The sequence below is a fragment of the Callithrix jacchus genome, chromosome 11, assembly GCF_049354715.1.
Source record: "Callithrix jacchus isolate 240 chromosome 11, calJac240_pri, whole genome shotgun sequence".
Classification (NCBI taxonomy): Eukaryota; Metazoa; Chordata; class Mammalia; order Primates; family Cebidae; genus Callithrix; species Callithrix jacchus.
Genome location: NC_133512.1, coordinates 48,057,828 through 48,071,425, shown reverse-complemented (window position 1 = coordinate 48,071,425; position 13,598 = coordinate 48,057,828). Strand labels below are relative to the sequence as shown.

Genomic DNA, 13,598 nt, shown 5'->3' with positions numbered 1-13,598 from the left:
CCACCTAAATGGTACTATGTCTTCTTTTCCAGTCTAGTGCATTGGCTCCCACAACCTTAGTGCTTAATAAATATTTCCTCAATAAAGAAATTCTTATTTAAGCAATAAAGCTGACCTGAAAGATAACCGTATTATTAAATATGTTTAAACAGAATATCTAATTCTAAAATGAAATCCTGAATTTGTTAGAAGACTTGTCCAAGGTTACACACTTAGTACACAATTTAGTTTGCAGTTTTGTTGAAAGAAGAGAGAATGAAAGTACTCTGTAAATTCAAAAGCTAATGTGTCAGCCTATACAGTGCTCACAAGAAACAGCAGTAGCAGCTTTGTGGTTTGTGCTTATAGCTGTAATTTGTTTTTCAAAGAAACTCTGCAAGATGTTACACTTCTACCATTATAAATGTATATGCTGCTTTTAGAATTAACTGATGTTTAAATAAATTATCCTTCAAATAATAATTTATGTGTGTGCATACAATCTTAAGGTTCAGGAGAATGGCTGAGTTCCTGTAGTAAATAAAGAAATTATTTCTATGAAAGTTTTTAAACCTATACAAATTTGAAGATGCACTATGTATTTAACTAATAATGCCACTGATCAATGTGGTCCTAATATTTGCCTCAGATTAACTAAACTTTAGACAGGCTTATTCTTGACCTTAGGTTCTTACTTCCCTTTTTCAGAGAAAAGTTTCTTTTAGAAAATTTTAAATTGTAAATGTTTCTCTGACCCTGTGAGATATAAATCTTTTTAAAAGCTTCCTGACAGTTCTACAACCCAGAAATGTCTTTTTTAAAGACCTGAGAGTCATGTTTTTGACATGTCATCATCAAAGCAGATAGCATCTCAATCTCCTATTTTCTGTGAAAGGGTAAGAGTCTAACTTCAGTGGGTGTCTTGCTATGTCATAAAGGTACATTCTGTCATAAAGATATAAGAGTTTCATTTTACTTTGGCATAAAGCCAATAAGAAAACACTGATGGTTTGGATGATTAACATTGAGTGTCAACTTGATTGGAATGAAGGATGCAAAGTATTATTCTTGGGTCTATCTGTGTGGGTGTTGCCAAAGGAGATTAACATTTGAGTCAGTGGACTGGGAGAGACAGACTTACCCTCAAACTGAGTGAGCACAATCTAATCAGCTGCCAGTGCAGCTGGAAAAAAGCCAGCAAACTTGGAGGGACTAGACTGGCTGAGTCTTCCACGCTTCATCTTTCTTCCGTGCTGGATGTTTCTGCCCTTGAATATCAGACTCCAAGTTCCTCGGCTTTTGGACTGTTGAACTTACACCAGTGGTTTGCCAGGGGCTCTCAAGCCTTCAGCCACTGACTGAAGGCTGCACTGTTGGCTTCCCTACTTTTGAGCTTTTAGGACTCGGACCGGCTTCCTTACCCCTCAGCTTGCAGGGCCTATTGAGGGATTTCACCTTGTGATCATGTGAGTCAGTACTCCTTAATAAACTCCCCTTCATACAGACATCTACACTATTAGTCCTGTTCCTCTAGAGAACCCTAATACAGATGGCTTATGGCTTTCTCCTAATGTCCTTTAGGATTTTTACACTAGCTCACCCAAGCCCTTATAAAACCCTATCATCTCTGCTTTAGTGATGTTGAGTTCAAACTTAGTTCTGGCTTTTCTTGTCTGCTGCAGTGGTCTTAAATAAAGCCTTTTTTGCCTGTTCCACTTTGTATGGTGTAACTTTTACTTTGATGCCACACTTATAGAAAAAAATTACATGGAATATTGAGAAATCATGTGAGTAAACAAAACACAAAACAGAGAGCACCTCATTTATCAGAAAAATACCAACTCTAGGGCAAAATATAAATTTAGCATGGTCGAGTTTACAAATTATTATCTGAGATAAGTTTCTGATAAAAGTAAATTTTCCTCATCCAAAGGGTTATATTCATAGACAGGAAAGACATTGAAGCCACCTATATAAAATCCATTCGTCTCATATTTTCAGAAATTCAAGAAAATTAAAAAATTTTAAAAATGGCATTTGAGTTTGGAAGCATAGACAGGTATTTGTAATTAACCAATTTCACAAAAAGAACCTGTACCAGAGTTCAGTAGCCAAATTTAATCAATAGACTCAAAGTATTTACAAAAAATTCCACATCTTCTTCTTTTTCCACTCTGGCAATTAAAAAAAACAAAGAAAGAAGTCAAGCTATCTGTTGTAAAAAAATATAAATGAAAAAAGTATCAAGAAGATTGACTGCAGTAAGCAACAGAGCATTCAGAAGATAAAGTAAGGAGGAAAAGCAGTCTGAATGTCTAAAGCCAAGATTCAAAATAAATCACCAAACTTAAAATATGCTTCTTTAAATTGATGCAATTTGAATATAAAGAATTTAAACACAAAGTAAAGGTATGCACATCAAATTATCTCTGCTCTCATAGCTTAAACATAGCAAAAGCCAATTATAGATACTTAACATGAAACTTTTGAAAGAGACATACCAACAAATTAAAATAGAATCTAATATTTCATAAACTTAGAAGATAGTAGAAAATTAGGGAAGATACTGTAGGGAGCCAGCCCCACATTACACTTCTAGGTACCCCAACTTTGGTGGTGCCAAAGGAATGAGAACAAAACAGATTAAGAGAGAAAGTGGGACCATGGGGCCATCGCTTATTACTGGAGGAGACAGTGAAGGCCCCGAGCTCTGACTTCTCACACTATTTATTGGTTATAATCACTTTGATCTACAGGGCAGGGGTGGAGTGAGGGTGGGGAGGGGTGACATGATGGTGGGATGAATTAGTGAGCCAGAACTGAATCAGTCAGCTGGAACTGGTATGTCATTCTAAAGATAGATAACAGTGGCAGTTTGGGGTTTCACAAAACAAGAACATGTAGTTATCTTTAGCCTGTTATCTACATGCAGCTAGTGGAACATGGGCCTTACAAGGAGCCTACAAGTCTGGCTACATCATAGTGCTATAAAGTAGTTTTACATCCTTGAGCACAATGTTTACGATAACAGAGCGGAGGTCACCCTGAACCAGAACATGAGGCATGAAGAGGCCTTCCTCCTCAGAGGCCTCCTGCGGCCTTCCACAATTTGTTGTTCCTTCTTTATATGCTACTCATAACCAATTTATGTAGGCACTCTATAAGTCCTTTCTCCTTTGCTGCTTCTCCCACCAGATACCACTCATCCTAGAAAAAAATAACATAATTAGCTTTCAGTATGGGTATAAGAGATATATGAAGATACTTTTTAAGCTATTCGCTATTGAGCTGAGAGAAATATTCTTTACTAAGAAATACAGTACTAGTATTTTCCCCAAAGCAGCCAACACTCTTAAAACTTACATATACAAGAAAATAATTTAACAAAAAAATATTGTCACAGGAATAAGTTTTATATTTGAAAACATTATTTGGCTTTAAAAACTCTCAAGTAAGAGTTAATAGCTACAAATCAGAATTATCTCTAGCAAAATGCTACTACTGTTTCAATTAGTTTTTACAAGTTTTGACTGTCAAGAAACAGAAACAAGAATCATGAAACAGAAAATATATGATATATTAACTTTCTGTGTAATTTATACAGCACAGCAGAGCTCAGATAAATAAAATAAAATTTAATTATACAGTTAATTCAGTTCAGTGTCTATCAAACTAATTATATGAAACCAAAAGTAGATACACTCTAAAATAATTTTTAAATCACAGAACAATTTATTTAACAGGTGTTACATTGTATCTAAATCTCTCTATATAAAGTCTAGTTACCACATCAAATTATTGTAAAGAATTTACAACCCCAAAACTGTAAAGAATTTGTAAATAATTTACAACCCCAAAATTGCAAAATATACTTCTAAGGAATCTTAAATACTAATAGAGTGCTCTCAAAGGCTTATTAATTCAACATATAAACATAATTAAACAAAATAGCATTACAAACATTGTCACTGAGGTATTCACTATATAGTCTCCACCACAAAACAATCTAAATTCAATGCTAGCTTTGTGTCAGAAATAAAAAGCTAATTTTTTATTTGGTTTTTTCCTTGCCTAGGGTAATACATGCCATTAATTTCAATATTTAGTATCTTATCCATGCTTTTACTTTTTCTAATAGCATGTAGTGCATCACCAGAAATCTTCATGCTGTTATCATAGACCTATACTTTCAACGGGTATTCTTAACACTAAAGAGTCAACATAACACTCACAGTGAAAAATGAAAACTGTACATTAGAAATTTGTAAATCCTGACAAGAGAAAAACAAATAAAACTATAAATTTCTTTAGGAATATTTTTCTGAGAATAAACTTAACACTCTGAGGAAGGAGGAAAAAAGTCAGTAGTTTTGGTTATATTTACATTGCCATCTAGATCCAGTAAAATCACTTATTCAATGGAAGCCAATGCATTATATCATAATTACTCAGTATTTCTATTCCCTTACTAATTCTGAATTACTATGAAGATTTTTATAAAGTGCTAATCCATATAATTCCACACTTTATTTTTAGCAATTTATTATTTCCAGTTTGTATATACTGTTTATTATGAAATGTAAAAACACCCTGTATTTTGAAGTTTGTTTTAATTTCTAGAACTTAGAAGCTATGATTTTGTTCATAATATAAACAGAAATAAAATTTGATTGCAGAAGCATATCAGCCCTATGCTGTGTTTCATTTAAAATATGAAGCATAGTTTAAAAATTGGTATTGATAATAACACAATTTTAGAGAAAAGCCTAGAAGTCATATTACCTAAACTATATAGTGAAAGACTCTTTCTCCATAAAATCCTGGAATATCTTCTCTATTATTTCTTAAACTCTCCCATTGAGAGAAGTCACTGCAATAAATTCCAGTTCACACTGCTGCAATCAATTTCAGTTTCTGAATGAACAGTTCTAATTATTAGGAAGCTTTTTGTTATAGCAAGCCAAAGAATATATGCCTCTACATTAAATTAACCAACCTTTTTCCTGGAACAATTTTTTTAACTATCTGAAGATATTTTTGATATTTTCTTCATTCTACCTTTTCTGTTCTATAATTAGGCAAGTTTGTTTTTCTAAAAATCAACATATAATTTTACATTTATTCTTAAAGAAGTATATTATATTTCAAACTGTAAACAGTGACTATTCTCAATAGGTTGTTAATAGAGGCAGGCCTAAGTCAGGAGAAGTCACTTAAAGTAACACTACAGTGAGCAAGACAGAAATATTAGTCTGAAATATAAACCATACATTCTTGGTCAAGAGTCTCTCCCTTAAACTGCTGAATATAAAGCAAAACTATGACTGGAAAAGTTACAGATATCGAAATCAATTTTGGTATCCCTAGGTTAAAGGTGTCAAAACTCATTCACAAATATTTCTGCTTATAGTCTCAATTTTTTGAAAAGCAAGCACCAACTCCAATCCTTTAAAGTATTCTTATTTTACTTGAGAGGAGACATCAACTCTATTTTCTTTATTTCCTTCTATATACTTTATAAAGAGCTGACTCTTAAGGAGGGCATGTGAGTCATGAATGGACAACTGGAGCATCCCACTTTCCCTGGGCACAGTAATAGTTTTAGCATTATGCATGAGAACCAAACATGGAGAGAATCTGGAGATATTTGCTAATATTATACAGAGATAATATGCTTTTCTCCCCTTGACTTTAAACAAGATATAACTTGGGCTACTGTTCACCATTTGCCAAACATGAAGTCTAAGAGAGAAGTCAACTTGGAAGAAAGGAGAACCAAGAGATGGTGTGCTGTGCTAAATAATGCGCCAATCCATAGACACCCATGTCGAATTCCCAGAACCTAAATAATGTATGTCAAAAGAGACTGTGGGAAGTGATGCCAGCCAGTTGGCCAACTAGGAAGCTACAAGCCCTCATTCCCAGGTAGAAACACTGGGCTCACAACAATATACAGACCAGAATACCTCTGTGAGTACTCTGGAGATCTGTGGAAAAGCTATTACTTAATTTTAAAAAAGCAGTAAACAAAGAACAGAGGAATGACAACAACAAAAAGACATAAAATGTATAGAAAACAAAAAAATAATAGGGTAGATGTAAATAAAGCTATAATAATAACTAATGTTAAATAAAAATACATTAAACAACCCAATACAAATGCAGGGGTTGCCAGACTATAAGAAATAAAGAGGAAATTAAGACTTTTCTATTATAATCAATGGCTCATGGGATTTATTACTACTAGGCCTGCTCTATAAGAATTGTCAAAAAGAGTCCTTCAAATTGGAACAAAAAGTTATGAACAACAATGTAAAGCAATATAAAAATATAAGGTTTTTTAGTAAAGGTAAAAACTTGGATGATTATAGATAGTAATTTGGGTGCATGAAATTCAAATAACAAAAACACTTAATAAAATATAAATCTATGATAATGTGTAAAAATTAAATAAAAATGTAATCTGTGGCATAGTTACATAAAGTGACAGTGTGGTGCTGTAGAGTGTTTGTATGCAATTGAAGTTATCAGTTTAAAATAGACTGCTATAACTTGAAAATGGTTTATGTAATTGCAATGTTTACAACAAAGAAAACGTTTTGAATATAAATAAAAGGAAATGAAAAGAGAAAGCACATTCCTACAAAAAACATCAATGAAACACAAAGAAAGGTAATGACAAAGGAAAAGACAAAAATCTACGACACACAAAATAAACAATTAAAAATGGCAACAATAACTCCTTCTCTATCAGTAATTAATTCAAACCTAAATAGATTAAACTCCCCAATGAAAAGCCAGAGATTAATAAGTTAAAAAACAGAATCCAACTATATATTTTCTGGAAGAGGCTCATTTTAGATCTAAGGACACACATAGGCTGAAAGTGAAAAGATAGCAAAATATATTCTATGAAAATGATACATTACAATCAAATTGTCTGAAGTGACCAAATACTGAGAGTAGGAGAAGCTGTAATATCAGGTAAAAACTGATTTAAAATTGAAAACTAGTATAATAGATGAATAAAGATACAATATAATGATAAGAGGGTCTATTCATCCAGAAGATCTAACAATTATAAATGTTTATGTACTATGCCATAACTCCTAAATATATAAAACAAACTTGGACAAAATTAAAGTAGAAATACACAGCAACACCATAGTAATAGGAGACTTCAGTACTCTACTTTCAATAATAAAAAGAACAACAACTGGAAAATCAATAAGGAAATAGCAACCTGAATAACACTATAGACCAATTGAACCTGACAGATATATACAGAATAATCTACCCAATAACAGCAAAATATACATTTTTTATAGTACACACAGAACATTTTCTAGGATAGACCACACGCAAGGACACAAAACAGGTCTCAACAAATTCAAGAAGATTGAAATCACACAAGTATCTTTTCTGATGACAAGGAAACTGGAAAATCTGCAAATACATAAGAAAATTAAACAAACAACCAGCAAGTCAAATTAGTAAAAAGAAAATTTTAAAAATACCTTGAGACAATTAAAACACACCAAAATTAATGGGATTCAGTAAAGAGTACTACAGAGAAGTTTATACTTAGAAATGTAAATGTACACATTAAAGAAGAGAGAGAGAGAAGACAAAGAAGATCATTACCTAGCATCGAACGGAACAATGAATCAATAAACATAATAAATGTAAATACATATGCACCAAACATCAGATCACCTAAACATATAAAGCAAACATTAATAGATACAAAGGGAAACATAGACTGCCACACAATGATAGTAAGATAATTTAATACAACACTTCCAACAATGGACAGACCATCGAGACAGAAGAAAACACTGCACTCAAACTACACTTTAGAACAAATAGAATATGCAGAAAATTCCACCCAACAGCAACAGAATACACATTTTTCTCAAGTGATTATGAAGCATTTTCCAAGATAGATCACATGTTAGGCCCAAAACCAGTCTTCATACGTTTGAGATCAAAATCATATTAAGTCTCTTTTTCAACTACAATAGTACAAAGCTAAAAATCAATAATAGCAAGAATCCTAGAAATTTAACAAATATATGAAAACTAATTAATACACTTTTTAAAATCTGTTGAGTCAAAGAACTAACTAAAGATAAAATTTTAAATATCTTGAGACAAGCAAAAATTGAAACATGACATATCAAAACTTATTGAATGGAGTAAAGTCAGTTATAACAGAGGATTTTAAAGCAATGAATACCTACATCAAAACAGAAGAAAGATCCCAAATAAACAACCTAACATTATACCTCAAAGAAGTATAAAAAGAAAAAACTAAGCTCAAAATTAGCAAAAAGAAGTAAATAACAAATATCAGAGCATTAATAAAGACTAGAAAAACAACACAAAATATCTAAAAAAAAAGAGAGTTCATTTTTGAAAAGCTAAGCAAAACTGACAAACCCTTATCTAGATTAAGCAAAGAAGAAAGAAGACAAAGTCAGAAATGAAAGAGGAGACATTACAACCCATAACACAGAAATGCAAAGGATCCTAAGAGAATGCTGTTAACAATTACATACCAACAAATAGGACAACCTAGAAAAAATGAGTCAATTCCTGGAAACATAATACATATCAAGACTGAATCAAACTGAAATTGAAAATATGAACTGATCAATAATGATTAAAGGGACAGAATCAGTAATTAAAATCTCATATGGGCTGGGTACGATGGCTTACGCCAGCAATCCCAGCACTTTGGGAGTCCAAAGTGGGCAGATCACAAGGGTAAGAGTTTGAGACCAGCCTGGTCAATATGGTGAAATTCTGCCTATTAAAAATACAAAAATTAGCTGGGATTGGTGGCACACTTCTGTAGTCCCAGCTGCTCAAGAGTCGGAGGCAGGAGAATCACTTGAACCCAGGAGGTGGAGTTTGCAGTGAGCTGAGATGGTGCTACTGCACTCTAGCCTAGGCAACAGAGGGAGACTCCATCTCAAAAAAAAAAAAAAAAAAAAAAATCTCATATGAAAGAAAAGCCTAGGACCAGATGGATTCATAGCTGAATTCTACCTAACATTTGAATAACTAATACCAATACTTCTCAATCTCTTCCAAAAAATTAAAGAAGAAAAACTTGCAAACTCATTTTATGAGACCACATCCCCCTGATCCCAAAGTCAAAGACACTTCACGAAAATAAAATTACAGTCAACATCAATGATAAACACAGATGCAAAAATCCTCAACAAAATACTAGCAAACCATGTGCCTGCACATTAAAAGAATCATTCATCATATCAAGAGGTGAAATTCAGAAATTTCTCATTTCTGAAATGCAAGACTGGTACAATATACATAAATTGATACATTCAATATATCATATTAACAGAATAAAGGACAAAAACCATATGAAGATCTCAATGTATGTATAAAAGGCATATGACAAAATTCAACATCATTTCATGATAAAAACTCTCAACTAAGTAGGTATTAAAAAAATGGTCCTCAGCACAATAAAGGTCATATATGACAAGCACACAGTTAAAATCTTAATGGTGAAGAGTAAAAGGCCATTGCTATGACATTGGGAACATGACAAGGACAATCACTCTGACTACTTCAAGTTTAACATACTGAAATTTCTGGCCAGAGCAGTGAAGCAAAAGAAAAATAAAAAGCATTCCGATAGAAAAGGAAGAAGTGAGATTGTCACAATTCGTTGATGACATACTCTTTTATACAGAAAAACCTAAAGACTCTGCCAACAATTGTAAGAACTGATAAATTCAGGAGGCAGAACAAGATGGCTGAATAGAAGCCTACACTGTTTGTCCCTGCTGCAGGAACACCAAACTTTAACAACTAACCACAAACAGAAAGCACCATTATAAGAACCAAAAATAACATGAGCAATCACCTTACCCAGTTTTAACTTCACATCACTGACAGAGGTATTGAAGAGGCCAGGAAAGACAGTCGAATCATCGACTTCACCCTTCCCCTATCCCCAGGCAGAGACTGCACACCTCTGAGAATCTGAGCACTTGGGAAAGGGACAGCACAGCAATCGTAAAACTTTGCATTGAACTCAGTGCTGCCTTGACATGGCAGAAAGTAGGACCAGGCTGTATTCAGCTGACGTCCACCCACCGAGTGAGCATTTGGACTGGCCCTAGCCAGAGGGGAATCATCCACTCCAATTGTTGGAGCTTGATTTCCAGGAAGTCTTGCTACCAAGGACTGGATTACTCTGGGGTCCAAAGTAAACTTGAGGGGCAGTCTAGGCGACAAGGACTGCAATTCCTAAACAAGTCCTCGTTCTGGGCTGGAAACACAGACAGTGGATGGGTGGTGGCAGGAGGAGGGTGAATGCAACCTAACAGGTTACCAGTCAGGATGGTTAAGGGAGTGCTTATGCCATCCCTTCCCTACCACACGGTAGGAGCCACACAAAGTGGAAAAATCTGTTCACTTGGGAGAGGGAGAGCACAGCAACTGGGGAACTTCACATTGAACTCTGCTGCCCTGTCACAACAGAGACCAGGCAGGATTCATCACCTGCTGACTGAAGAGCCTCTGGGTCCTAAATAACCAACAGAGATACCCAACGAGTACACCATGGGCCTTGGGCTCTGAGATGTGCTGGCTTCATATGCACACCAGCACAGCTGCAGTGGCTACAGTGAAAGATTCCTTCTGTTTGAGAAAAGCGGTGGAAAAATAAAACACTGTCATATACCTTAGGTACCAATTCAGCCACAGTGCTACTAGGTTTGAGACTCAAGTCCCTTTGAACACCTGGAAACCCTTCCCAGGAAAAGCAGGCACAAGCAGGCCCAGACTGTGAAGATTACACAATAAATGCCCAGACATGGATGAACATCCACAAACATCAACACCCTCCAGGAAAACATAACCTCACCAAGTAAACTAAATAAGTCACCAGGGACAAATCCTGGAGAAACAAAGATACATGACCTTTTAGACAGAGAATTCAAAATAGCTGTGTTGAGGAAACTCAGAGGTCAAGATAACACAGAGGAGGAATCCTGAATTCTAACAGATAAATTTGACAAAGTGATAGAAATAATTTTAAAAAATAAAGCAGAAATTCTGGAGTTGAAAAATGCAACTGGCACACTGAAGAATGCGTCAGAGTCCTTAATAGCAGACTTGATCAAGGAGAAGAAAGAATTATGGAGCTTGAAGACAGGCTATTGGAAAAAACAGAGTCAGAGGAGACAGAAGTAAAAGAGAATAAAAAACAAAACATCCCTACAAGATGTAGAAAATAGCCTCAAAAAGGGCAAATCTAAGAGTTATTGTCCTTAAACAGGAGATAGAGAAAGAGATGAGGTAGAAAGTTTACTCAATGGGATAATACTAGAAAACTTCTTAAACCCAGAGAAAAAATATGAATATTCAATTATGAGAAGATTACAAAACACCAAGCAGATTTAACCCCAAAAAGACTACCTCAAGCCATTTAATAATCAAACTGATGAAGGTCAAATATGAAGAAAGGATCCTAAAAGCAGCAAGAGAAGAAAAACAAGTAACATACACTGGAGCTCCAATATGTCTGGCAGCAGACTATTCAGTGGAAAGCTTACAGGCCAGGAAAGAGTGGCAAGACAAAGGTAAAGCACTGAAGGAAAAGAACTTTTACCCTAGTATAGTGTGTTTGATAAAAATATTCTTTATGCATGAAAAAGAAATCAAGACCTTCTCAAACAAAAGCTGAGGAATTTCATCAACCACCAGACCTGTCTTACAAGAAATGCTACAGGGAGTTCTTCAGTCTGAAAGAAGAGGCTGTTAGTGAGTAATAAGAAATCATCTGAAGTTCCAAAACACAGTAGTAATAACACACAGAAAAAATACAGGATTATAGTAACACTTTACTTGTAGAATAATATTTTCATATTAATTATGCTTCTTTTACTATACTTTTTTCTGCTTTTGTTAGATTTAGAACTTTCTTTCTATATTAGTCAGGGTTCTCCAGAAAAATAGAACACATAAAGTGTGTGTGTATGTGTATATATATTGTACATAAATGTAACATGTATATATGTAAGTACATCTATATAATAGGATGTATATCAGATCCCAATAGGATATGGATACACACACACACACTCTCACACATACACACATAAATATGAAGAGACTTATGCAAAATTAGCTCACACACTTATGATGGCTGAGAATCCCACAATCTATTTGTCTGCAGGCTGGAGACCAAGCAAAGCCGGTGGTGTAATTCCAGGCTGGGTCCAATGGCCTGAGAACCAAGGAGCCCATGGTGTAAATTTCAATCAAAGTAAGGAAATGGAGACTAATGTCCCAGCTCAACAGGCAGGCAGGAGGCAAAAAGGGGAGAATTATTTTCCTTCTTAACAAATTGGATGAAGTCTACCCACACTGGGGAGGACAACCTCGTTTACTGAGTCAACCAATTCTAATGCTAATCCCATCTAGAAACACCCTCAGAAAGATACCTAGAAATAATATTTAAGCTGGGCCCCATTGGCCCAGTCAAGATGACATTTAGAATTAACTACATACACCTTCAACTTGGTGACAGTTGTCCTTATGGGAGTCTTCTATTATTTTTGAGCTGAATTTCCTTATACAAACTGTCATCTTAGTAACTATTTGTTTGCGAACCTTGCCATATAAATTATCACAGAGTGGGTGGCTGAGACAACAGAAATTTATTTTCTCACCATTCTGGAGGATTCAAGCTCAAGATCAAAGTGTCAGCAGGTTTGCTTTCTTCCATGGCTTGCAGTGGGTTGCCTTCTCATTGTGTCTTAAATGGTCATCCCTTTGTCTGTGTGTCTTTTTCTAATGAGGATATCGTTGTATCGGAGAGTGAGATCAGCAGTGAAAGTTTAAGAGGTGAAAGAAAGAGAAGAGCTATCTCCAGCAGAGAGGGGTCCCAGAGAAACAGGTTGCCAGTCCTGCGGTGAAGGTTTTTATTGATGAGCTTGAGAAGGTGGTGTCTGATTTATATAGAGCACAAAAAAATTGGTTAGACCAGTTGTGCCCTTTGCATAATGCACAAAAAAACTAGTTAAGATTAGGCATGCCATTTGCATAGGGTATAAATTTCTGGCTACCCCCACCTAATCTTTTATTATGCAGATGGTTTCTCTGCCTAGCCAGTACCATGTTGCCTATTCCTTTACTGTACACCTGGTTACAAAAAGAGGGAAGATGAATCCTCCACATTCGATATGCCTGGCCCCCTTATCTATTGGCACATCTACCAGCATTTGCCCGTGCGAGCTCCCAGCTTGTTTATGTATGTCTACAGCTCAATTTTTTAGGCTGCTCTTTGCTAGGAAAAAAATGTCTTGTGCTGCTTTTTTGTTAGAAGGGAAGCTTTGCCGAGGACTCTTTTATCTTCACTATCTACCTAAATAATGTCTATCTATCAGCCGGGTGTGGTGGCATATGCCTGTAATCCTAGCACTTTGGGAGACCAAGGCAGGTGGATCACCTGAGGTCGGGAGTTTGAGACCAGTCCTGACCAACATGGAGAAACTCCATCTTCGCTAAAAATACAAAATTAGCCAGACATTGTGGTGGGCACCTGTAATCCCAGCTACTTGGGAGGCTGAGGC

The 13,598-nt window shown here is 35.3% G+C and overlaps 1 long non-coding RNA gene across 2 annotated transcripts in view; it reads right to left on the bottom strand.

The window, feature by feature from the left end:
* Positions 1-13,598, bottom strand: part of LOC118143675 (uncharacterized) — a 138,360-nt gene that overhangs the window by 42,151 nt on the left and 82,611 nt on the right. The window contains exons 3-4 of one of the 2 annotated variants that reach the window (XR_013523723.1): positions 12,696-12,974; positions 2,689-3,186 (exon numbers count right to left, since the gene is read on the bottom strand). This is a non-coding gene — a long non-coding RNA (uncharacterized LOC118143675). Of the gene's footprint in view, positions 1-2,688; positions 3,187-12,695; positions 12,975-13,598 lie in introns of those variants that run through there. The other variant, XR_004727984.3, reaches the window with a different exon arrangement.